The following is a 27,290-nucleotide window of genomic DNA, read 5'->3' on the forward strand; positions in this document are numbered from 1 at the left end:
TAAGGTAATCGCAAATAAAATTAGGAATACCTTAGACTTCTGTCAACCAAAGGACCAGGCAGGATTCCGTAAAGGCTACTTAACAATAGATCATATTCACACTATCAATCAGGTGATAGAGAAATGTGCGGAATATAACCAACCCTTATATATAGCCTTCATTGATTCCGAAAAAGCATTTGATTCAGTCGAAACCTCAGCAGTCATGAAGGCACTACGGAATCAGGGTGTAGATGAGCCATATGTAAAGATACTGGAAGATATCTATAGCGGTGCCACAGCCACCGTAATCCCCCACAAAGAAAGCAACAAAATCCCAATAAAGAAAGGCGCCAGACAGGGAGATACGATATCTCCAATGCTATTCACAGCATGTTTGCAGGAAGTATTCAGAGACCTGGAGTGGAAAGAATTGGGGATAAAAGTCGATGGAGAATACCTTAGCCACTTGCGATTCGCTGATGATATTGCCTTGCTTAGTAACTCAGGAGACCAATTGCAATGCATGCTCACTGACCTGTAGAGGCAAAGCAGAAGGGTGGGTCTGAAAATTAATCTACAGAAAACTAAAGTAATGTTTAACAGTCTCGGAAGAGAACATCAGTTTACGATAGGTAGCGAGGCACTGGAAGTGGTAAGGGACTACATCTACTTAGGGCAGGTAGTGACCACAGATCCCCATCATGAGACTGAAATAACCAGAATAAGAATGGGATGTGGTGCGTTTGGCGGGCATTCTCAAATCATGGACAGCAGGTTGCCACTATCCCTCAAGAGGAAAGTGTACAACAGCTGTGTCTTACCAGTGCTCACCTACGGGGCAGAAACCTGGAGGCTTACGAAAAGGGTTCTGCTGAAATTGAGGACAACGCAACGAGCTATGGAAAGAAGAATGATAGGTGTAACGTTAAGGGATAAGAAAAGAGCAGATTGGGTGAGGGAACAAACGCGGGTAAATGACATCTTAGTTGAAATCAAGAAAAAGAAATGGGCATGGGCCGGACATGTAAGGAGGAGGGAAGATAACCGATGGTCATTAAGGGTTACGGACTCAATTCCAAGGGAAGGGAAGCGTAGTAGGGGGCGGCAGAAAGTTAGGGGGGCGCATGACATTAAGACGTTTGCAGGGACAACACTGCCACAATTAGTACATGACCGGGGTAGTTGGAGAAGTAAGGGAGAGGCCTTTGCCCTGCAGTGGGCGTAACTAGGCTGATGATGATCCCCCTTTTAGACGAAGCCTCTTACAACAACAGCCAAGACAAGCCTCGCAGACACATATACCGCCATTCCCATACGGCACAGCGCCCCTTAGGAAACTCCAACGAAGGTAGCGCCAAATTTCCCACTACTTGTTATAGTGAGAAACTCTATGACACGGGGCGAGTGGAGAGAGCGTCTGGCTTGGCAGAGGAGCCCGCCTGCTGAAATCATGATTTGCGGCACCTAAATATTTATATCTCGGTTATTGCTGAGCGGATTTGAAAAATCATTGCGGCAGCACGCTCCCTAGAGGGCACGTAACAACTTTCAGTGTATAACCATAATTTGCTATGGGGCCTGGTGAGGGGCCCTTTAAGTTAAAACCCATGCTTGATTTGATCTTGATGACGCCTGGCGTGAGCGTGCTCAAGACGCTCATTGCGCTTTGTTGTGCGCGTTCGCGTTAGGCGGCGTCTAGATTACGTGAAGCATGCACTTCAAGTTAAGATTCATTTCTGAAAGCACGGGTGAGCACCGAGCTTTGTATGTTACCGTGATTCTTGTGCGTTTGATTGCAAGCGAGCCCCGCCTAGTTTGGTCGTCGTGAGTATCAGGTCGCCCGCCTCAGAAGAATTTTGGTGAGTTTGAGTCCGGAAGTGCCTTGAGGAAAAATATATTCTGTTCGCGAGTCTTGGTGACGTTGCCTAATTTTCTCATCCTATGCATATAATTCTTCACTTCGTTTTCCACGGCTATTCCGTACATTCTTATTGATTGAGTTGAACGACACGGCAGCAAAGTCTTACATCCATCTGTTATAAGAAAAACTTCTACTGATTTTTACTAGTGACACAATTCTACTCTTTAGTCATTTCTGAATATTTGTTACGTTGATTTCAACATAACTTCCCCTCGTCCTTGATCACTGGATATGGAGAATAAATTCAGAACGCTAACCGCACACTGCGATACAATTAACAATAGGTCCACACGAGGTCTCGTGTCCTTGTTGAAATGACTAACGTATGGTTACTGAGAGCTCAAAGATCCCACTATATCTTAGAAGAAAGTTGCGAAAGTAGGCCACATAGAATGGACCCACCTTCTCTAGCAACTATCATCTGTGTCTAACGCACCTCTAGAATGGTACCGGTATGTAAGATAAAGTGTCTGAATAAAATAAGTGAAATGCATAAAGAAAATAAGTAGCCATCTCCGTAGGCACAGGTCCTCATAACGGTAATTCACTTCTATTTTCAAGCTAGATCTAACAAAAATTTCGCAACTGTATTTCAAAAAATCCTCGTTTAGCTCTGCCTTAATATCATGGCTCATTGTGCGTATTAATATAGGTTTAGCACTGAATAACAACTAATAAACCTAGCTCCTAAATGAAATATGTCAGGCTTTGGAATATCCTCAAACTGAAAGTGAATGAAACAGGCGGTGAGACGGGCACTGTTGTAAATTCAAAGAGGTTGCTCCTTTATTGAGATGGCGCTTAAATCGAGCGATCTCGCAATCGGGGGCTCTGCCTATAACTGCATATCGGTATGAGTTCCCTCCTGCGTTAAAGGCTATAATTTGACAACTGAAGGCGTTTCTTTCTGATGACACAGAGAAATTGGCTTATTAAAACGTTTGCTACTGCAGCCAGAAAATAAATCAGCAGGTTTGGGTGGCTTCTCTGGCACTAACTATTTACTGGGAAAGGAAGAACATCTTACAAGAGACACAGTCGAGAAGAACATTACATATGTGATGCATAAGAAATCATCCTCGTTTGCAGCAGCGTTGCCTTTTTTGTGTCTCCCAGGCTACACACATGAAAACTGGTATCGAGCTTGGCCATGCTGAATTTTTTCTCGACGGAAAACAGAAATGTACATGTAGCGATTCCATAGTTCATCGAGTTAAGCTTGCTATTGTGCAAATGCTAAGCAACGCATAATTTTTACTCGGCCAAATGTTCAGTGGAAGCTCATAAATTTCACTTAATCCTCCTCAACTGAAAGAGAGTCAGTCCAAATAGGCTAAGAGTCAACTGATATTGTCTACAGTTCATTACTAGTAGAGATATTAACTTAAGATAACCAAATGACTCATTTGTACCGAGAAGGCAAACACCATGCCGAACCACATCTGACTTGCAAGTTGCAAGCAACGAAAGAGTTTTGGATAATGGGCCAGAATCTGAAGGCAGTTAACGAAACAGGCGTCCTTAACTAGCTGAGTGCGAGTTACATGCAAAATGATTAACTACTTCTCATTGCCTCCAGAGCAACAAACGAAGACGTTCAGAACGCAACTGCTATGTTAAAAAGAAGTGTGCGGAATGTTTAGCAATTTATCGATGTTTTCTGCCTCACGATACGCGTAAATGCACGACGTGTCTAAATTTTGCTGTGACTGAAAGCGTAAAATTACAGCTAGAATTTTCAGATATCAGATTTTTAGTGAACGTAAGATATTGTTAATTGCCAGTGTCATGAGAGCTGTAGTGACGAAATACTGCACTAGGGAAGCTAATTCCTGTTCTAGAGAGAGTGCGCGGCTTATTGGAGTTTAGTGGGCATTCCTAATTTTGTTGCACCAGAACTAGTATAGCCCTACTGGCACTCGGCAAATTTTTTGCCAGTGTCAGGTGCCGGTGTATTTCTAAAAATGAATTGGACTGGACGACGCTTCAAACTTCTGAGTTTCAGATTACAAACTCGCTATTCTACCTCTCCTCGACGCCACGATTCAGTCTCTGCGGGCTCTAATGTCTCGAATGAATGTCGCCTTGGCCTGGCGAAGCCGGAATTCAGGCATGCGACGTTGCAGAGGGTGCCAAGAATTCCTAGATCTGGACAGGCCGCCACTGGAAACTGAACCTGGCAACGCTTAATTCACGAACCCTCTCGAGCGAAGCTATGTTACGCGGACTTTCTTGAGGTATTATCATGCATTCTTTCGGATATTACTGGCCCTGGTGAGCTTACAAGAACTGGTTATGATTTATCTGGACTGACTAACGGCCACGTCCTCTGCTACAGATTCCTTCCAGAAAAGGTGCCATACGCTGCACCATTTCAAACCCACAAGGACATAGCGGGTAAGATTGCGGGATTTGCGGGAATTCTGCGGGATTAGATAAAGGGTAGCAGTCGTCGCAATAAAGATAAATAATAAATATAGATTAAGGGTAATCAAAGCCTATGCGCGAATCTCGTGTCATGTTAATGAAGAAAAGAAAGTTTTATGAAGATGTTGATTTAGCAATGAGGAAGGTGCAAACATAGCATACTGTAGTCATGGGCGACTTCAAGTGGGGCAGAAGCAAGCTGGGGAACAAGCTAATAGCAGCTATGGCATCGGTTCTACAAAAACTTATGATAGAATCTGCGGAAAGAAATACACTCCAAATAATGAATACCTTCTTCAGCAAGCGCGGAAAGAGAAAGTGGATCTGGAAAAACCCTAATGAAGAAACGATAAGTGAAATATATTCTTACGAGCTGACACCGAGCCTCTGCAAAGACAAGCGAACTTCGTTCTCCTCTTCCCCCGTTCTTTCTGTACCTTTAGCCTAACACTCCTCCCTTCACAGACGAAGCCCGCTGGGCAAGTAACTGTAACGTCCACTCGGAGTCAAGTGGATGACAGCATTTCAGGCGGGCGACGTGAACAAGCTGCGTATTCTTACACCGGTATCCATTAGAAACGAGACGAGCAGGCGAATAGGTCACTTCAGTTAGGCGATTGGTGATGACGAAAGGCCCGGTGTAACGACCCAGAAACTTCTGGCAGAGATCGCGCTTGCGAAGTGGTATCCAAAGCCATATCGTGTCCCCTTTGTCGTACGACACATTCTTATACCGTGAATCGTAGCCGATCTTGTAGCGGTCCTGGGATGCCAACGTACGGATCAGAGCTATGTGACGTCCTTCCTCAGCGCGGCAGAGAGTCTGGGCAATAGAAGAGTCCGCATTAGGATTAAAAGGTAGAATGGTGTCAAGCAAGCTGCGGGGTGGCCTGAAATAAAGAAGATTAAAAGGACTGTAGCCGGTAGTCTCATGCTTTGCAGTGTAGTAGGCGTATGTGATAAAAGGCTAGATATTGTTGCGTGTGGAAAGACACAGACAGAGGCGGCTATTTACAGACTATTTACACTGGAGTCAGGCAGCCAGGCCTACACTCGCTCGCGCCAAGCGCACCGAACCAACTTCATCGTCGTTCTCGCGACGGCTCGTTTCCTGAGCATCGCTCGCTGACATGGTAATACTACCCCCCCCCCCCCCCCCCCTGCAGAAATAGCACCGTCACGGTGCTGTTAAATATCCAAGGCGCATGGAGAGTTGTAGGGCTTGAGTCGGGCGACGTGGACAATGTCACCGCTTGTCACAGCGGAGGACGTAGTGGGCGTGGCTAGAACCATTTCATAGGTGACATCGGTCACTTTACGGAGCACGCGATATGGACCTGTGTAACAAGAAAGGAGTTTTTCATATAGGCCAACTTTACGCGAATGTGACCAAAGCAACGCGAGCCTGCCGGGCACAAAATGGACATCACGGTGAATGAGGTCGTAGCGTTGCTGCTGCTCGTCTTGAGATACGTGTAGACGAGCGCGCGCAAGTTGGCGAGCGTTGTCAGCATTGGCGATTGCATCCCGCGCAATATCGCTAGTTGTGCTGCCGCCTTCTGTCTACTACATGATAGGCTGTGTTTGTGCGCGGCCTGAATTTTCATACTTGTCATGGCAGTGTGTTGGGTCGCCGCAGCAAACGGGTGTGTGGCAGCCATTCCTAACAACTGGCAAGCTTGTCAATAGTGATTTTTAAGCACTTCTACCATTTCCTTTTTTGGTTTTTCGCCTGTGAAGGCTAGACGAGGCATAGAGTTTCTCACTATATTACCTAGAGAGAAATCTGGCGCTGCTGCGCGGTGGTATGTATAGGAATGGTGGTATATTGTGACTTCGGATCGGAATTGTTCTCGGACATCGAGCAAAGCCCTGTTCCGGTGGAACAATGACTCATTTTCTACTTAAACTGCGCGCAAAAAAGCTGTTTTAGCTTTATTATTACACAAAAACATGTTTTGTTTAACCATGAGAACTAGTGTTGGTTCGTGGGCATACAAGAGGTAAAACGTGGAAAAGCCAGCAGTTTCGAGACGGGAAGAGTTGTATGCAAAAGTAATGTAAGGTAGAGCCAGGTCCAAGTCACGGTGGTTGTCGGAAACGTATTTCGATAGCATGTCTGTGGGGATGCGGTTCAAGCGCTCAGTGAGGCCGTTCGTTTGGGGATGGTAGGAGGTGATAAATTTATGCCGTATTGAGCAGGCACGCAGATGTCGTCGATGACTTTGGCCAAAAACGTACGGCCACGGTCTGTTAGCAATTGACGCGGAACACCATGCATCAAAATAATATCATGTAGGAGAAAGTCCGCAACATCAGTTGCGCAACTGGTCGGAAGAGCACGGGTTACGGCGTAGCGGGTAGCGTAGTCCACCGCGACTGCAACCAACTTGTTTCCTGATGTAGATTCCGGAAATGGCGTAGAAGGTCTAAGCCGACTCGAGGAAAGGGCTGGGCAAGAATGTCGAGCGGCTGCAGGTAACCAGCGAGGAGCTGGGAAGGCTTCTTGCGTCGTTGACAAACTTCACTAGCGGCGACGTAACGTCGTACGGAACGGGCAAGACCCGGCCAGAAGAAACGGCGACGTACATGGTCATAGGTTCATGATACACCGAGATGTCCCGCCGTTGGTGCGTCGTGGAGGCCTTCTATAACGGTGGAGCGAAGGTGTTTAGGTATTACAAGTAGGAACTCAGAGCCGTCCGGATGAAGGTTATGACGCTACAGAGTACTGTTGCGAAGGACCAAGAGCCGTAGAGTAGCATCGGCCGGAGGGTGCTCAAAACGGCCGATGAGTGCTCTGATGTAGGCGTCACGGCGTTGCTCGTCGGCGAAATGAAGCAGCTGTGATACAGAGAATAGGCAAGAAGCACTGGCAATATTAGGGGAGTCAGAGTCGTCGACAGGGTAACGCGACAAGCTGTCAACGTATTGGTGCAGGCGCCCAGACTTGTACACTACGGAATATGAAAATTTTTGTAGCCTCAAAGCCCATCGACCAAGCCGGCCTATAGGATATTTTAGCGATGAGAGCCAGCAGAGAGCATGATGGTCACTAACTACTGAAAAAGGGGCGACCTTAAAGGTAAGGACGGCACTTCGCAACCGCCCAGACAACAGCAAGGCATTCGCGTTCCGTAATGAAATAGTTGCGTTCCGATGGGTTGAGGAGGCGGCTCGCATAAGCAATAACGCGATCCTGGCCACGCTGACGCTGGAATAAGATGGCACCTACTCCATATCGGCTGGCGTCTGTACGCAATTCTGTAGGGGCATCAGGGTCGAAGTGGGCGAGAATGGGTGGGGAGGTGAGAAGAGTGACGAGAGAAGACGGCGGCCTCTACAGTGCCCCACGAAAATGGTACGCCTTTCTTCAAAAGATTAGTTAGCGGTCTAGCAATTGTCGCAAAATCTGGAACAAAACGTCGAAAGTACGAGCATAGCCCTACAAAAACCGGAAACTCTCTGATAGCGCGAGTTTTGTCGGGATCAGGCTGTACTCCGGAAGCGCCGACGAGGTGGCCCAGAAGAGTAATTTGCCGGTGGCCAAAACTACATTTGGACGAATTCAGTTGCAACTTCGCCTTTCGAAATACATCAAGTATAGTTGTGAGACGTTCAAGGTGAGTGTCCAACGTTGGCGAGAAGACGATGACGTCGTCGAGGTAGTAGAGGCATGTGGACCATTTGAAACCTTGGAGCAAGCAGTCCATCACACGCTTGAAGGTGGCAGGGGCATTGCATAATCTTAACGGCATTACTTTAAATTGGTATAGGCCATCAGGTGTGAGGAACGCAGTTTTTTTTCTCTGTCCATATCGTCAACAGCAATCTGCCAGTATCCCGAACGAAGATCAATAGACGAGAAATAGCTGGAACCATGCAGGCAGTCAAGGGTGTCGTGTATACGTGGAAGCGGGTAGACGTCCTTCCTACTAATGTTGTTCAGATGACGGTAGTCTACACAAAACCTCCCCGTGCCGTCTTTCTTCTTAACCAACACCACAGGTGACACCCAGGGACTCGAACAAGGCTCAATGATGTTTTTGTCGAGCATTTTGTTGACTTCGTTTTGAATTACTCGGCGTTCTGACGCAGAAGCTCGATACGGTCGCCGGTGAACAGGCATAGCATCGCCACTAAGAATCCGATGCTTGACTGCGAGCGTCTGGCCTAAAGGGAGTTCGTCGATGTCGAAAATATCTCGGTAGGACAATAATACCTTGCAAAGCTCTGCAGCCTGCCCCGAGAACAGGTCCGTCGCAACCATCGGCACCCGAGGCTGGCGCGAGGGGCCTGCTAAGCTCGCGAGAACCATTGGTCCATAACGCTGCCACGTATTGGTCGCCGAGACAATCAACGGTGGCAAGGCAAATACCTTGCTGTAGAATTTGCTTTGCCAATCCAAAGTTACAGACAGGCATGCGAGTGTGGTTCCCAGTAATATTAAGTATACTGTGAGGCACTGTAACGTCATACCTTATTGGAATGTCGGGCAGAGGAGTGACAAAGTATTCGCCATCAGGAACTGGTGGGAAAGACACCAGTTCAATGTAGGCTATTGACTTTGACTGCAGGCGAAGAAAGCCGGTGGGACGTAAGCGGCAGTGGGGTGCGTCAGAAGGTTCTGCGACCATCGGCAATTCAAGGCGAAGGGTACTGGAAGAGCAGTAAATAAGAGCAGAATGTGCGGAGAGAAAATCGAGGCCGAGAATGAGGCCGTGGGGGCATTGAGCAATTACCGTGAAGAGGACAGGAGTGTGGCGGCCCGAGATGCTGACGCGTGCCGTACAAATGCGGATGATATGCACAGTACCGCCATCCGCAACGCGGGCGACGCGTGCCGACGCTGGGGTGAGGAGCTCGTTCAGTGATCGTCGGAAGGCAGCACTCATAATTGAAAGATGTGCTCCTGTATCGATGAGTGCCGTGACAGGATAGCCGTCAGCGTCAACGTCAAGAAGGTTTCGGTTCGTGGGAAACGTGAGCAGAGTATTTCAGGGCAAGGTTGACAACGCAGCTTCACCTCCAGAAGCTGCAGTGCCTTCTTTTCCGGCTGGATCCGGGAGGCGATAGACGGTGAAGAGAAGCTGCGGGGTTGGGGCGAACGAGACTCACGGCGTCGAGGTGAGAGCGAGCGGCTGTACCGAAGGTTCGGAGCAGGAGCATTAGCGGCAGTGGATTTCTGGCGGGTGGTATAAGGAACGGAATGCCCAAAGGTGCGGCAACAAGCGGCGCTGTATGTCCGAGGAGGTGATGGCCATCGGTTGCGGTAGGGATGAGCGACGTGGCCGATGCGACAGCAATGGAAGCAGATCGGCCGGTCATCAGGGGTACGCCAATCGGACGGGCTGCGGTGAGATGTGGCGGAAAAGGACTGCCGAGGACAAGAAGGGCCACTAGAGAACTGGGGAACGCTGGGTTGAGCCGTGGAACACACGGAGTTCAGACCCATGATCTCGCAATGGTGGTTGCTGGCGGATCGGGAGGCGTCGTGGAGAATGGTGGCGAATAGGTGGCCTCGAGTTCGCGGCGAACAATACGGGTGACGTGGTCACAGGTGGTGGTGTGACGTGGTCGACCCTCACATGTCGGCGTAGCAGCACTGTTGGGTAGCCGCGTGATGTGGTGTGTCATATGGCCGCTCTTAGCTAGTGCAAGGCGACGGCTTTCTTTGATGATGGCGTTGATAGTCGAGACGTTGCCGAAAACAAGCAAATTGAAAGCGTCGTCGGCAATGCCTTTTAGATTATGTGACACTTTATCGACTTCCGACATAGCATCGTCAGCTTTGCGCCACAGAGCTAAGACGTCGAGAATGTAAGAAACGTACGGCTCCGTAGATGACTGAACACAAGAAGCAAGAGCCCTTCTCGCGGCAGCCTTGCGCCTCTTGGGGTCGTCGAACAATTCCCGTACCTTCTCTTTGAAATTGTGCCAACTGGTTATCTCGTCGTCATGCGTTTGGTGCCACATGCGTGGGGTGCTACCGTGATAAATTATGACATTGGCGAGCATAATCGTTGGGTCCCACCTGTTATTAGCGCTGGCGTGTTCATAGAGTTTGATCCAGTCGTCAACATCCTGGCCCTCCAGGCCAGAGAACACACCTGGGTCGCGATGTCAGGCGACCGTGACGATTGGAGCAATGGGACAAGCCGAAGCCGTTGCAGAGGTGGGCACGTCACCGAGAGGCATAATGGCAAGCTCAATGTGCCGACCACTTCTGAGTTCCGTGGTGAGGACGGGGATCGCTGACCTTCACCAGAATGTTGCGTGTGGAAAGACACAGATAGAAGAGGCTATTTACGGGCTACATACACTGGAGTCAGGCAGCCTAGCCGACACTCGCTCGCGCCAAGCGCCCCAACCAACTTTGTCGTTCTCGCGGCGGCTCGTTTCTTGAGCATCGCTCGATGATATCGTAACAATATCATCACAATTTTTGTGCCTGGAATCAACGTAGATCGAAAGCAGTTGGTCAAAGGTCTGTTGGTGCGCTCGACGAGACCATTTGTCTGCGGGTGATACAGGTTCATATTGCGAAACTAGCAAGCACAGGGATGCAACAGCTCTTCGACTACTTCAGCCACGAACTGGTGACGACGATCGCTCACAATAACAGGATGGGGTCTATGCCACAGTATAACGGAGGACTGGAGGAAGCTCGAAACATCAAGAGCCGTGGCCGTTGGCATCGCTGTGGTTTGCGCATAACGCGTCAGATGGTAGACACAGACTGTAATCCAGCGGTTGTCATATGTTGAGCGCGAAATTGCGCCGATAAGGTCCTCTGCAACCATTTAGAAAGGAGATGATGGTGGCGCCACAGGGTGAAGGAGTCCGACTTGGGCAGTATTAGGGCGCCTAAATTGCTGGCACTTCTTACAACTGGCCACATACTTTTCTATATTCCTTCACATACTCTTCCAGTAGAATCGGCCCTGAATGCGGTGGTATGTTCTTGTGAAACCTAGGTGCCCAGCGGTCGAGTCGTGGTGCATAGCATGAAGCACTTGGGTTCTCAAATTCTTAGGGAACACTAACAGGAGGCGGGTGCCCCATCAGCCGCATAATTTTTCTTGTAGAGCAGGTCATCTTGGATGACAAAGGCAATTTTACCTGTTGGTTGAGCAGCTGAGGCCAAGAGGGCATCCAGACTGCGGTCGTCACGCTGCTCTCCCCGGAAAGTGGTCAGGTCGGGGAAAAGGATGTAGTCGATGGCGGCCAGAAACTCATCGAAATTGTCGGCGTCACATGCACTAGTTGGTAGAGGGGTCCTCGAAAAACAGTGGTCGTCTGCATGATGTCGGCCTCTCTTGCAACGGACTGCAAGGACGACAGCGAGACACTCTCGCTCAGTGTCATTGTGTTCGGCCTTTCTCAACGAAAAGCTGGCATAGGAAATGGCATGCTCGGCGTCACCAAAACGCTGAACGAGGACGGCGCCGAGGCCGATTCCACTTTCATCGGTGTGCAATTCTGTTGCGGCAGTGGGGTCAAAATGGCGAAGTATGGTTCCGGAAGAGAACAGGAACTTCAGTTGGCAAAACGAGGAATCGCAATCTGCTGTCCAGGTGAAAGGGTTATCTTTGCGCAGTAATGAAGTCAGAGGGAGGGTAGTATCGGAAAAGTTTGGCACCAAACATCGGAAGTACGAGCAAAGACCGAAGAAATCTCTAGTATATGATGCGCATCAAACTTCTTCTCGCGGAGTGCAATTGAAATGAAAAATATTCTGCCACATTAAGCTTGAATTTATATCCTATCTGACAGCTACACCCGCCGTGGCTCCATCTTCTAAAGCTTTTTTGAACCCCATTTTTATGCCACAACAAGTGGACGCAGCGTCGCGTTCTCAAAGCATCGAACTGGTAAGCGAATGCAATTGCTTTTGTACCTTTGATGTGTACTATCGTTTCAAGAAAATTATTAGCGTGTTATATAGCTCATTGTATTCATCTTGTGACAATTTGGGCGCCCAACACCTTTGCGATACGCCGCGAGGACTACATTTAGACCCGTATCCCATGTGATACACTATGCAGTTCGGGGTAATTTTTGTGTTCTGAAGCGCGTCGGTGGCGTCTTCACAGAAACATTACATTTGCAATGTAATGGAGCAAATTTGCATGCTTTCTTGTTGAGGGAAAGTGAAGTATCCTTTTTTTGTCCTAGGCAATGGATGTCGGCACTTTTTATGGCGGAACAAGACGGGGAGTTCGGCCCATTCCTGGTCATAGTGACAGAAGCAGCGATAGCGAGCTCTCGAACGACGATGCGCAGAAACTGCCACCCTGCCCGGCTCCATCTACACTAGCATAGGGGTCACGTGAAAGTGAGGATGATAGTGAAGATAAAGCTCCTCCTCCAGCATCGACTTCTAGAGGCAAGAAAGGACCTGCAAAATGTGCACCAAAGTTACAAACTTATGCCTTGAAAGGGACCCAAGAGACATTGAGTTCACTGGGAGCCCCGTGAGGCCATGGACTACGAAATACCTTGACACTCACTTCCAGTTTTTCAAATTCCTATGTCCCGTTGAGGTCTTCAAGATGATTCGCGAGGAATCGTTGCGCTACTCAATTCAGTATCGTGCTGAGAAGCCTCTCACGGTGAGTGTTGAGCAACTCGAAAGGTTCGTCGGAATGGCTCTTTGCATGCCGATCACTCAGCTGCGAAGCACCCGAAACTACTTGAGCCCCAGCATCGGACACCACAAAGTTGCAGACGTGATGTGCCTGAACCGCTGGGACGAACTAAATCGATTTCTCCACTTCAATGATAATGAGACTTTTATTGCCCGTGCAGAAATTGGCCATGACAAGCTGCACAAGGTGAAGCCTTCTTGAACAAATTGCTTGAGCAGCTGAGGACAATTCCGCGAGAAAAGAAACAGTGCATCGACGAGCAAATTGTTCCATTCCAGGGAGGAAGCTCACTGACGCAATACCGTCCCAAGGAATCACATCGCTGGGGCTACAAAGTTTTTGCTCTGTGTGGGGTGTCTGGTTTCTGCTACGATTTCGAGGTCTTCAGTGGGGCCGCGGAAAACAAGAAGCTACCAGGTGAGCCTGACCTAGGCGCAAGCAGCAATCTTGTCGTGAGGTTGTCTCGCACCACTACCAGGCAAAACAGTCACCAGTTGTTTTTTGACAACTGGTTTACTACTAGTCTTCTGCAAGTATTTTTAGAGAACGCAGAGATTGACTGCCTTGGCACTGTGCGATGATACCGTCTACCTGGCTGAACGCTCCCGAGAGAAAGGGAAAATAACGAGAGAGGAACATATGAAGAAAGGGTATGCGAAGTGTCGGGGACCAAGCTGTCTGCAGTAGCGTGGCGCAACAATAAAACAGTCACGTTGTTCTCCGCGTTCGCCGGTAGTGAAACAGCGGGCGAAGTAAAACGGTACTTTTCAAAAGAAAAAGCGCACAACATGGTTACCTGCCCACACATATGGGCGGTGTAGACCTCCTCGAACTGATGCGGGGCTATTACCGAATCAAGATTCGATCAAAGAAATGGTACCACCGCATATTTTTTCACCTCAAGGATCTCACTGTGTGAATGCCTGGCTTCTCTGGCGAAGGCAAAAAGGTACGAACACTCCCCCGCTTGAGTTCAAGTTTTTTGTCGCAGAAGGACTCTGCAGGGCAGGAAAGTTACACGAAAGAAAGCGCGCAGGGAGACAGAGTACTGAAATCGAGTCACTTATCTAAGCAAAGAAGATGACCACGTTGGCGCCTCTGCCAACTGCTGATGTTCGCCTCGACAAAATGGATCACATGCCTAATGGGCTTCACAAGGGTGTGCGCTGCAGGCTGCCCTCTTGCAACCACCTCACAAATGTATCATGCGATCAGCCCTTTGTTTCAAGAGGGAGCGAAACTGCTTCGTATCGTTTCACTAAGAGGGCAAGATGTACTAATCACGCAAGCAAGGGATATCATTACCCTTGCTTTCATGATAAAATTTCAGGGAAGCTGCAATACCTTTGTGCAATAAATGTTATTTCACCAACTTTCTATTCGTTTTTCAATTCCGCTTTCTTTTCTCTTCATATCCCATGTTTTTCTAGACGACCAAAAAAATTACCCCTAACTGCATGGGGTATTATATGTGATACGCGAAGAAAAAGATCTAATAAATCTAAACCGCGCATCATTGTTAAAAACTAAGTTTAGTTTGGGTGCTTGCATTACAAATCAAGGCTGCTGTAGTTCTTTCACGTGAGAAATAATACTCATGCAGTAAGCAGTTAAAGCAGCTGACTGCAGCGACTTTCTGTGGGCCAGGTCGCATCCCCTGGTTGCCCTCTAGATGTCCACGTACTAGCGCATCTCGCTGGCCAAAGTGACATTTCTTATAGTTGAGCATAAGGGAAGCTTGTTCAAGGCACGTTAGAACAACGTCCAGTCGATGGTTGTGCTCTGTAAAAGTGCGACCAAAAATGACGACGTCATCTAGATAACACAAATAAACCTCTCATTTCAGGCCGCGCAGTACCGAGTCTATAAACCTTTCAAATGTTGCAGGCGCGTTGCATAAAGCAAACGGCATGAAGTTGAATTCAAACAAGCCGTCCAGGGTCGCAAAAGCGGTTTTCTCCTTGTCAGCGGAGTGGATGGGTATCTGCCAGTAGCCCGATCGGAGCTCTACAGATGAAAAGCAGGATGCGGAACGAAGGCAGTCGATAAAGTAATCGATCCGGGGAAGTCGATATACGTCATTTTTCATCACAGCATTGAGACGCCGGTAGTCGACACAAAACATCTAGTGCCCATCTTTCTTCTCCAGGAGTGTGAGTGGCACAGCCCAAGGCCTAGAGGAATCTTGGATGATGCCCTTGGCTACCATGTCGTCGTCATGTTGAGCGATGACCTTGCGCTCTGACGCAGACAGGCGGTGAAGCTTCTGCCTGATGGGATGCGCGGACCCCGTGTCGATCCTGTGGTGAGCCCGCGTAGTTGGAACGTGAACTTTGTTAGCATTCCGCGCGAAATCAAAGAATGTCGCAGGCTTGCTAAAGAGGCTGACCTAGACTTGACGCTTCTCTGAAGACATGGACTTGCTGATCATTTTTAAAGAAGGCGACGACTCTTCAGAGCCACAGTGGTCAGCCCCGTGCTCTCGGGATTCGTGTGACGTGTCATGAGTTGAAGCGCGTATGCTGAGACTGGTACCCACTTATAAAGAGACAAGTCGCATACCACTGGGTAGCACAACAGACTGAGAGGCTAAATTTGTCGCCCACAGTGCACTTGCTCCGCATGCCACAGAGAGGACGCATCGAAGTACGAGCACACATTTTTTCACAGCCATCGAAGGCACAGGCTCAACAATTGCATCAAATGTATCGGCGTCGACACTGCCAGCAGCAACCCGAACTTTCCATTAGGGACGTGCCGCTAAAACAGCATGTTGAATGACGTCGAGATCGCGTGAACAGGTAGCAGGTTGGTCGGAAAGAAGAGAGAAGAAAAGCTCGCCACTATCGCAGTCCACAGTGGCACCGCACTGTTGTATGAAATCGAGGCCAAAAATTACGTTGGGAGTGGATTGAGCAAGCACTCCAAATTCGGCTTGATACACGTTATCGGAGAAACAAACGTTCACGGTGCACACTCCAATAGGTCGGAGCAACTCTACACTCAAAGCACGAAATGCATTAGCGTTATCCCTGCGAAACATCACTTTACGGCCTAGTCGGATTTTGAAATCCAGGCTAATAACGGAGGCACTCGTTCCTGTGTGCACTAAGGCCAACGTAGCAACATTGTCCACTAAAACACGAATCTTGTTATGACACATGGTGACTGCTGGAGGCATAGGGCGCGTAGTCAATAATGACGGGTGACTTCACCCCCATTAGTCGTGCCGCCTAGTTTCCAGACGGCACGACGTGAGATGTCGTCGTGGAGATGGAGACCTGCGCTGGCGTGAAGGCCGCGGTGTCAAGCTCTGCAAAGAAGCTGGTGAGTCGCTACGGTAACTCGCCTGGTGGATGGTCCTGCTATTGGAGTGAGAAGCCCAGCGTGTCCCGTTGCCGTGCCGATTGCTACGCCGATAAACAGAGCGCGGTCGCTAATGGAACGGTGGTGACGTCCAACGGCGATGAGGCCAAAATCTGGCGACACGACCACGAATACTGCATTGGTAGCAGACGAGGCGCACACAGGACGCACCGAAATTGTCAGTAGCACGATAACTGACCCGGCCGTCTCACTCTTGAGAAACTGCAGCGGGACTGGCTGAGTCACCGTCGTGGAACTGATAACTGGGATGTGCGTTCATAGTACGGTTTAGTGCTCTTGAACGAGGAGCGATGTTGTAGGCGTCTACGGAGGCGGCGTTGATGGCCGTATCACGGAAGTCGCAGTGAGAAAAGGTCTCTCGAGCTCGCGGAGTCGAGAGGGAAGCCGCCTCACGCCGGTCAAGCTTTTTGCGCACCACTTGCCGAATAACTGACGTAAGGTCAGATGGAGCTGCCACCACGTCAACACTGGCTACGTTAGTTACGTTGGCCAGGCGGCCGAACTTCGGCGTGATACGCCGAGCTTTAAAGGTTTCAAATGCACGGCACCGCCGAATGACGTCACTTACGGAGTTCAGACTGTCTTTTCCGATGAGAAACTAGTGCACGTCCTAGGCGATCCCTTTTAATACATGACTCATCGGAGAGTGCAGGGCCTTGCAAAACTTCAGCACTTCCTCGATCTATGTTGTGCAGGTTTCTCTGGGAAATCGGGCTGCATGCATTAGGGTTTGCTCTGCACGCTTCTTTTTAGCTGCGTGATCTCCGAAGCACTTCCTGATTTTGTCTGCGAACTTTTCCCACGTCGTCATGCTTTCTTCTTGGCTTTCAAGCCAAGCAGACAATTTACCCTTGAGGAGGAAGGTAACGTTGTTAAGCAGGGCAATGGCATTCCACCCATTGATCCCACTTGCGCGTTGGTAAAAGCTGAGCCATCCTTCCACATCTTTCCCGGCTTTTCCGGCTTAGGTACGTGGTTCGATGTATGGCTGCCATGGGTAGCTGGAGCAAGGTGGCGGGATGTCGCCGTCGGAAGCCATCTGTGGTGGCAGACCGGCTATTTGGCGACTTCGGCGAAGCTCCAAGAATTGCGCTTCTGCGGGCGGTTCGTCAACATTGTTCGGGGGCGCTGTTTTACCCGGCCCCTCCACCAACCTGTTACGATGGGGTGCGTTTATTTCAATATGAATTGATAAAAGAAGGCCGCGCCGACACCAAGCCGCTGCAAAGGCAAGCGCATTTCGTTCTCTTCCTCTGTTCTTCCTGTAGCTTTAGTGTAACAATATTTCATACTCTCTGCATACTGGGTAACACACATTTGGCTATTACGGCATCGATTCTAACAATACTAGAGAAGATATATTGGTAGAATTTGCGGAAGGAAAGGTACTACAAATAATGCGTACAACAGAAAGTGGACCTGGAAAACGCGTAACGGAGAAATTAAAAATTAAATAGATTTCATGCCATCTGCCGATCCAAGCATAATGCCGGCTGAAGAATTGTGAGATAGGGTAAACGGAATTGACCATAGGATTGTGAGGCATAGGATTTCTGTCAATTTGAAGAGACAAAAAGTAACAGTAAGGGTAAAAGCAAACTAATTAAGGTTGGTGCTCCCAAACAAATATGCAGCTTTAGAAGAGGAAGATGAAGGTCAAATAGAGATAATGAATGGAAAAATAACTAGGCTGGTTTCTGAAGGAGCAATTGAAGTGGGAGGTAATGTACCCAGGCAAGAAGAAGGTAAGCCCTACTAAGTAAGGAAGAACCTAATAAAGAATCGACAAAGCCTGAGACAGTCTAACTCAAGATATTCGAGGAAAGTCGCCGAAATGTAAATACTGATCAGCAAGAGAAAGAAAGCGATATTCGCAATTATAACGTGGCACAGATTGATAAAGCAGTAAAAGATGAGTGCAGCATAAAATCAGTCAGAAGTAAACATGGCATAGGATTAGCCAAGATGTATTCACTGAAAGATAAGCAGCGCAATCACAGCAGAAATCGGGTGATGTACTAACAGCGCAAAAAGACGCTTATAGTGACCTATGCAATACCCAGAAAAGCCAAGGTACTTTCACTCGAAGTAGAGATGAACAGGACACAGTGGCTGTTTCAATAACTAGCGATGAAGTTAGAAGGACCTTGCAAGACACGGCCCGGGGAGAAGTGGCTGAAGATATACTAACAGTTGGAGACAGCTGGAGGAGATACCGTTCCGTAAAAGCTTGCCGCCCTTTATATGCAATGCCTCACTACTTCAACTGTACCAAACAGCTAGACGCATACGGCATCGTGTGCATATAGTTGGACATAGCCGCATCCAAGGCTCCCTGCTGGCAAACCTGGTTTGCAGCGAGCCCGTGTGTTGAAGGCAATATAATATAAGATTTCCTTACAATGTACTAGAGGGAACTCTGGCGGAGCAGTCGGTGACCCCCATGAGAATCAGAAGAAATACACGGATTGGTCTGACCTTTGTGCTTGTCGATTCAGGCGTTCTTGTGGCTTTGTTTATGACGCTTGTTATGCCTTAATTGTTGTAAATTTTAGAGCAATCTATATTATTCGAAGTGCAGAAGACGCTACGAGCACGCACAATTGCTACTAATCGCAACAACTGAGCTTGCCGAGATGGTGAAATCGAAACGCGCCGTGCGTCAATGCACTGGCATGCAGGCGATAAAATCATAAGGGCTTTCCGCATCACTTGTCGACGCATGCGCTGCCTAATGTTGTCAATATGATGCTCCTGTGCTAGAGGCCCTGTGCTCGAATCGTGCGGTCGGACAATTTGAATGTTTATTTAATCATTTATCAGGGAATACATTCTTGAAAATGACGAGTTTACAAGGTCACAAAGCCGTTTGAAACCAGGAGAACGAAGTTTAGGCAAATCCGTGTACTTCCCCTAATCCCCAGGCTGGTACAATCGCTGACATTGTAGCGCCCGTAAAAATTAGCGCCACAGTTCACCTCTGGCAATTACTGTATGAAGACCTATGCAATAATATCATTCGTCATCTTGCGTGAGTTGAAAGTTGTCAGAAGTGGTTCGGTGATTATTTTCGGCAGTCGGCAAACAAGTCCGCGCAATGGAGTTTCTTAAGGCGCCCACGGAGCTCATACTGTCGAGTAAAGTCGCGGATAACTGGAAGAGCTTTCGCCAATGATTCGAGTTGGTGCACAAAGCGACAGAAAATGCGGATGGAAGCACAGACGCTGAGAAAATAGCTCTGCTTCTCGATGTTGCTGGCAAGGAGGCGCAGGACGTGTATAACACATTTGAAGACACGTTGAAAGCTACTTATGACGCAATCGGTAAAACGTTTGATGATTACTGTATGTCGAAAAAGAATGAAACCTACGAACGCCACGTTTTCCGCATACCCGTTCAAGAGGAAGGCGAACCGTTCGAGCAGTTCTTGGGAGACTTGCAGCTAAACATCGAAACGTGCCAGTTCTCCCTCGTGAACTACTCACTCCTGCGGGACGAGATTATCTAGGGCATCGCCGACCACGAACGGCGTGAGCGAATGAATGCTCCGGGAGCACGATCTATCATTCGCTGGCACAAGCGGTTGGCATGTGTCGAGCGGAAAAGGTGGTCCAGAAAGAGAATGACATGCTCGAGGAAATGCAGAAAAGTGTGGCCAAAATGAAGCAAGAGACGCTCGTGGAAACGCGCAAGACAGTCGCGAGGATTCAGCAGAGCCGCCGAAATGCGCCTCAAGGTAAGTTCAGCGCGTCGAGTGGGATTTGCAAGGGACTGTAGAGTTCGCCTCTAGGCAAGAGCGCCAGCTCGTCATGCAAGAGTTTCAAGCTCCGCAACAACGCATGTCCAGCATATGGAAATACATGTTGGAGCTGTGACAAGAAAAATCATTGCGCGACCTGTTGTCGGCGAGTGCGAGAATTTTCCAAAAAAGAGAACGCGCATCTTAGCCGTCGTCGAGCGGCTTGAAATACTGCTTGTCAAAACACGAACAGAGGATTGTCGGCGCTGGACTTAACCTGTGCAGCTCGAAGGCGAATTGGCGCATGTCAATGTCGCTACATGAGCTTAAGCGAATCTACTCCAAGTTGCGAAGATTAACTCAAGCAACGTAATCCTGCGGGCTTATAGTGGTAGCGTCATTGGACACGGGGGTACCGTAGCAGTGAGCATTATTTAGAAGGATGCAAACGCACTGCTCAAATTCTTCGTCGTCAAGAAATGCAACGGTGCAATACTTGGCCTTCACACCTGTGAACAACTCGGTATCATCAACAGGGTATGGCAGGTTTCGACAGAGTTATCTCTAAAGGCAGCTGTCTTAGGAGGATTTCTCGACGTGTTTCATGGTGTTGGATGTGTGAAACGACCGTACAAGATTGTGCTAGCTGAGGGAGTGCAACCCGTAGTGCAGCCAGCCAGACACGCACCTCTTGTACAGAGACATCGATTAGGGAAGGAACTGGACTGCTTACTTGCGGCAGGGATTATGCGATGCGTTCAGAAACGATCAGTGACACATCAACGCTCAATTCAAATGTGAGCATTTCCAACTGCTCAAACGAGAGGAAAGCCAGGCGCAACTGGCTGGCGCATGATACTTTTCGAAACTCGACGGAAACTCTTGGTTGCGTCAAATTCCGCTGGATAACCACCACACCAAAGATATGCACAGTTCCAACGCCATCCGGTCGGTACCTGTACTTGCGGTTATCCTTCGGAATTGGTTCCTAGTCTGAGGTGTTTCAGAAAACGATGAATGTAAAGTTCGAAAACCCTACAGGGAAATATAGTAAATATGAATTACAGCCTATTCTGTCAACGTGCCATACAAAAGCGTGATATAGCAACTGCCTATTGTCTTAGCTCGCCTGAAGCGCGACAATGTCACACTCAATCTCGAAAAGTGTCAGTCTGAGCTCTCAGAAACTGCATTCCTGTGTGTCGTTATCAGTAAAAGTGGCATAAGGCAATGTGACGTGCTCGTGACGGTGGAGAGACCTTTTCCCCTACCAGAAGACAAAACAGCTGTCTTAAGGTTTCTAGGCTTGATAAGTTACTTTGGGATGTACATCCCGAAATTTTCACCTAGGAATACATTACTGCTTTCACTGAATAAGGGTCACAGTATCTTTGAGTGGTCTAATCCGCTCGAGCAAGAACGGCGAAAACTCAAGGAACTTCTGAATAAAGCACCACTCCTGACCACTTTTGACGGATCAAAAGATACAATGTTGTCAGCTGATGCATCATCGCACGGTAGGGGGTTAATTTCACTGCAAGAGCATAATGACGGCTGGCGCCCGGTAGATTACGCCTCCAGAGTACTATCAGAAGCTGAGGGACACTTCTCAAAAATTAAAAAGAAAGCGCTGTCAATTGTGTTCGGAAAGTTACGGAAAGTTAAAAAAACTTTGTCTCCGATCCACGCGGTGAAAACGAAGCCATACACGACAACTACAACAATTACCCATTGTGGCGTAGCTTCAAATCATATACATTGCGACATTCAGATGCACTTTAGGTAATTATTAGGCTAAGATGTCTCAACGGTCTGCTACTTGGCTTGTGCCGCGACTTCGTGCACCTACAAAGATTGTACCAGACACAAGAGAATTACGCTTAACCACAGTTTTGCCGCGCCTCGTATCCACGCTGCTCTAGACAAGTGCTCACTATATGTGATCTTCCCATAACACTGTCACAATACAAATAAATTGCTAGGCGGGTTCTTATTTAACATACGAAAGTGCAGCTGCGACACACTCTTTGTATGCTACTGTTGCCGCTTTACGGCAACTGCAGCTTATGCAACCATAAACATTGCCGGGAAACCCTTGCGGGAAACGCTACGGGGGAAGGCGAGATTCCTAGTTCCTCGTTTTTTCTTGGCGAAGCTGTATAACCGTACACTCAGCCCCCCCCCCCATGCATTTGTCGTTTTCGCAGGCAAAAATGTAGGCCGGTCACGGAGGTAGTGGAATACTGGGACGACCCGCGGCAGATTTGAAACACTCCGCTCTTAACAATAATGTGAACGATAGTAATAAATGAAATTGTTCAGGATTCTTTGTTTCAAATTAGTGAGTATATCAGAATCTTTTGTGAACAGCAGGTGGACTCACGAGCAGCAGGCATTGCGTAAAGGAACAAGTGTATGTACATCCGTACACCCCTGACTCGCAAAAGGACAATGCCCCCGACTGTGGTGATTGGCTGTGAGGTACAAACGAAGTACGGAATAGTGATATTCACTGTGTCTATGACTTCAGGCACACGCACCTTTACAACCACGCACTTTGCATGGATTAGCTGCGACGACACTACCACTGTGATCAACGCTGCATATTCAATCTGGATATTTGAAAACCAGACAAGGAATGGTTTACTCATTTTGTGACAGAAGAGTTTGGTTTGATGTGTCAAAATAGTTGAAATCGCTAAACTACTCAACACCTGTGGTGTATATATTTACTTTTGGTGAAGATTCTGGCTAAGGTTGTAACCGCACCAATCAGCGTCTATCACAACAATCGTAAAGCTATCGTCACTGCTATTACTAAATGATAAAAATAAATAGATGTACTCTTGTCTAACCTTGTGCGATGTGCTACAGCTTCGCTGGTCGTCCACATTCAGGGTGAAATGGCTCGTCAATACGTGTACTCTCCCCCGCACGGCCGCTGCCGCCGCCGATACGCGAAGACAGGTGCCATCTTGTGGTGCTGAAGGAATCCAACTGCGTACGCGGCGCTGGCTTCTCGCTGATTGGTTGAGTTTTTACCCGCGGACACGACAAATTCCAAATGTATTGGAGGGGGGGGGGGCGGTTGGAGGGTAGAGGTATACAGCTTCACTGTAAAAGCTGCATAATACATTGCTCATGCGGTTTCAAGACAAGGGACCCAGCATTCATACGTTCACTGCTATGGCATGTGAATGCGCAGCACGCGGTAGCACGTTCGATAGGCTCATCAGCTGCCTCGGTAGCTGGTTCCGTCTAAGGGTATGGTCGAGGACGTCCTCGGGCGCCTACCAACAATAGGATCCCTTCGGACAGGATCCCTGTAGAGGGCACAGAGAGCTACAAATGCAGCCTTAAAAATAAATGCAGAATAAGGCCGTGGCTACCGACACTGCCAAATTGTGGCACAAATGACTTCGTAACAACCACACGAGCAAAGTTAGTTACACAACACGTTCTGCCGTTGTAACAACGTTCATCGCTTTTTCTTGGCTTTTCCTCAGCTGATAAAACGCGATGATGTTTTGCACCAGGTCAAGAGTTTGTTTTGCAGGTTCAGTTGGCGGGATTCTTCCAGTGGGAAAATGCACAATGGCGCGTATACATTAGTTTTGGAGACAGGCAATAAATCATAGGTTGGCGACCTCGCAGCCTGAAGCTCCTAATACGCTGGCTGTCATAAGCCCAAGTAGTGCGACAGAAGTCAAAGCTAATCAGTCAACATCACCAGAGTGATCAGCGCCAACGTTTGCATAAATTTGCCAGCCTCATAATAACACACGTTAAAGGGCCCGTCACAATACTACACACCGCCGTAAACGAAGCACATACGGTTTCAACAATCTACGTGGCTTCAGGTAAATTTGGTTCTAGTAGTCAATCTTGCGACATTGACGCTAGATGCACATCTGGAAAGAGCCCAAAGCTGGAGTGGTGGTATCCAAGCGGCACCGACGCCGTTCTGTATACATTGGAATACGGCCTCGGCGTACGAAGCAAACTGCTGCTCAAGAGCGCGAGTCCGTTAGAATTGTGAGCGGATTTTGGACGTTGGAAAACATCATCAGCCTATCTTTGTTCACTGCAAGACTAAGGCCTTTCCCACCAATCGCTAATTAGCCCTGACATGTATTAGCTGATTCCAAGTAATGCCTGCGGATTTTCCTGATTCGTTACGCCACATAATTTTCTGCCGTCGTGGATATTTTCTTTGCTCTAGCATCAAATGTGGCTTTCTAATGCCCCACCAATTATTTGCGCTACCAACTACGCATCCTGTCGACCTCCAATTTGTCCTGTTAGTTTGAACTACCTCTACCCCGTTCCCTCTGTGATCCCCACCGCTCTAGCCTTCTCTTTGCGTTAGGCCTCACAGTCTTCATTCCGTCGGTTGTTGATGCAGTCGTTAACTTGGTATTAATCTGCATGTTTCTGCTCCTATAATAGCACTTCAAGCATGAAGGATTACACACTTAATTCACAGCGTTGAGCTCCTGCTCATCATATTGAAATGCCGGCCGTAGGTGATCTCACCCACTTTCATTCTTCTGTGAATTCCGTTCTGATGATCATATTTCCATGTGAGTAATTCACTTATATTAACTTACCCCTCATGAGTTCTTGTTCGCTTGGCAGGTTCTTGAACATGGCATTTGTCCTCTGCATATTATTCTTCAACCTACTCGCACACTTAGTCGCTTTAGGTTCTCTAGTGACTGTGGCAGTGTGTCACCAGCGTTGCTGAACAGGGTGTTGCGATCGCCAAGCTGAAGGCTGGTCACGTATTAGCCGCTGATTGTCGCTCCTAATCCTTCCCAGTCTATTAGCTTGAATATATGTGATAAGCATGCAGTGAATATCATTTGGCAGATAGTGCCTCCATGCCTGACCGCATTCTCGATAAGTATTTTTTCGATTACCTTGCCGATCATTAAAACATGTGAAGCCAGAAGAATCTCCGAGGCAGAGTCGAAGCCTGAGGATTTGTGGATAGGTGCGCTGTGGCTTGAACGTAAATATCGAAATTGCACATGAATGAAAGCATTCTTGAGCTGTCAGCCGAATACTGCAAGCACAATGGTCTTGATGTGAAGTTCGTTCTGCCCTTCTGTACAACCCGTGCGACATGCACTTACACTGCTCATTACACACAAACGTCGTAGCTTCGTCGAAACGCGCTGAATTAAGGGATCAAACTGTGCGCCGCCAGTACATCACATAAGTCGGTATAATTCGAGTGACATAAATGCTGTTCCTGCTGACGCGACGCGTTTTAGTTCACTTGCGTTGTTTGCCTGATTTTCTTGCCGTCATATTGACCTGACTAATGCGCAGCAGGCGTGCAGCACTGCAATTAACCGGGATAGGCAGGCTAGCTGTTGGTCGATATAGGAATGCATCATGTAACTGTGAAAACAACAAGGGAGAAAGAAGGAAACACACAGGACAGCGGGGAACTTCAACGTTCAAGTACCGCGCCTGTCCTGTGCGTTTCCTTCTTTGTCCCTTGTCGTTTGCGCGGTTACGTGATGCATTCCAATATCGAGCACCGTAAGACTGTCACCGGCTGGAAGAAATTTGTAGCGCTGGAATTCCCAAACGCACATCAAGAGTTTTTTAGTGGAGGAGGACAATGTAGAAAGAACATCGCATGAAGTGGCTTGAAGATGTGACTCGCGTCCTTTTGGCCAGGACTGAAGTCAGTCCGGAGTTTCGAATAAGCATATCCGCCCAAGCATATTACGACGATGGGTGTTGTGCGCTGTCGGTTTTTTTTTTTTTTTTTTGTCGCATGGTCTTCGCACGGCCTGTTGCCTATTACTGGCATTGCGCATGCGAAACAAACTGAAAACGAAGTGTCTCCAGTGATAAGCGTAAGTGTGCATGAGTGTGGAGGTAGGGGGGGGGGATGGGGGACCAGCCGACAATTATTCGCTTCGCTGAGGAGGGATATCTTATTTCATAGCATCACTTTTGTTCGAGCAGTCCTTATAATTTTCCCACAATTGCTGGTACGTGCTGTTATGCGCCGCGTATTTTTTTATATGTCGTCGTAATCATGTCCCGTTTCATATTATATTGTCACGTGGTGGTGACGTAGAAGAACACAGTAGCAATACTGTGAACGAGAAAACTAACTTTTATTGGGCGAACTTGTGCCCACAAAACAGGCTACACTTATAGCACAACGAAAGCGGCGAACACAGTCGGCGATCGTCGGAAATCTGATCAGCGGGTTAAGCGCGTCGGCTTTTATACAGGATCGTCGAATGTTCCAGACTAATCGTTGGGACCCGCGTGCCTTCCACAAAGTTCTACACCATTCGAGTCAGGCGAATAAATCAGATAACAGAAGGTTCGTCGACAACAGACTGTGGATAGAAGCATCGATAACTTTCCAGAAACTTCGGATACATGCAAGCGCGTCCCGCGCTGTGCGATAAGATTTGTTAGGCGGCGAAACGTGGTCGCCCGATAAATATAAGTACACGTGTCAATACCCCCCTCTTAAAAAGCATCGTCCCGATGCTACAAATATAAGAGAGCGACACACAAAAGGACACCTATTAAACATAAGTAACAAAACAACGAAAAGAAATCAAGTCTAAAAGTCAGTTACGCGAAGTGCCAAAGTTCGTCAACGCTGGTGGTACGGCTTGAGTCGCACAACGTGGACAATTTCAGGTCGTGAGCGACGCCGCTGTGACAGCGAAATGCCGTCTGGCACGACCTCATAGTCCAGTACGCCAATACGTCGGATGATCTTGTACGGTCCGAAATAGCGACGCAAGAGCTTCTCGCTCAGTCCTCGTCGGCGTATAGGGGTCCAAACCCAAACACGGTCACCGGGCTGGTACTCGATAAAGCGTCGTCGGAGATTGTAGCGTCGGCTGTTGGTCCTCTGCTGGCTCTTGATCCGGAGGCGGGCGAGCTGTCGGGCTTCTTCGGCGCGCTGGAGATAGCTAGCGACGTCAACATTCTCTTCGTCAATGACGTGGGGCAGCATGGCGTCGAGCGTCGTCGTCGGGTTCCTGCCGTAAACCAGCTTAAACGGCGTGATCTGTGTTGTTTCTTGCACCGCCGTGTTGTAAGCGAAGGTTACATACGGCAGGACCGTGTCCCACGTCTTGTGCTCGACGTCGACGTACATCGCTAGCATGTCGGCGAGGGTCTTATTCAG

At 48.3% G+C, this 27,290-nt stretch overlaps 1 protein-coding gene and 1 long non-coding RNA gene across 2 annotated transcripts in view; one reads left to right on the plus strand and one right to left on the minus strand.

The window, feature by feature from the left end:
- LOC129384968 (uncharacterized) overlaps nucleotides 1–27,290 on the minus strand; it is an 88,671-nt gene that overhangs the window by 39,060 nt on the left and 22,321 nt on the right. The window lies entirely within an intron of this gene.
- LOC140217177 (uncharacterized) overlaps nucleotides 15,189–27,290 on the plus strand; it is a 43,345-nt gene continuing 31,243 nt past the window's right edge. The window contains exon 1 of the long non-coding RNA XR_011893695.1: nucleotides 15,189–15,286. This is a non-coding gene — a long non-coding RNA (uncharacterized lncRNA). The remainder of the gene's footprint in view (nucleotides 15,287–27,290) is intronic.

Source organism: Dermacentor andersoni, chromosome 4 (genome assembly GCF_023375885.2).
Source record: "Dermacentor andersoni chromosome 4, qqDerAnde1_hic_scaffold, whole genome shotgun sequence".
Classification (NCBI taxonomy): domain Eukaryota; kingdom Metazoa; phylum Arthropoda; class Arachnida; order Ixodida; family Ixodidae; genus Dermacentor; species Dermacentor andersoni.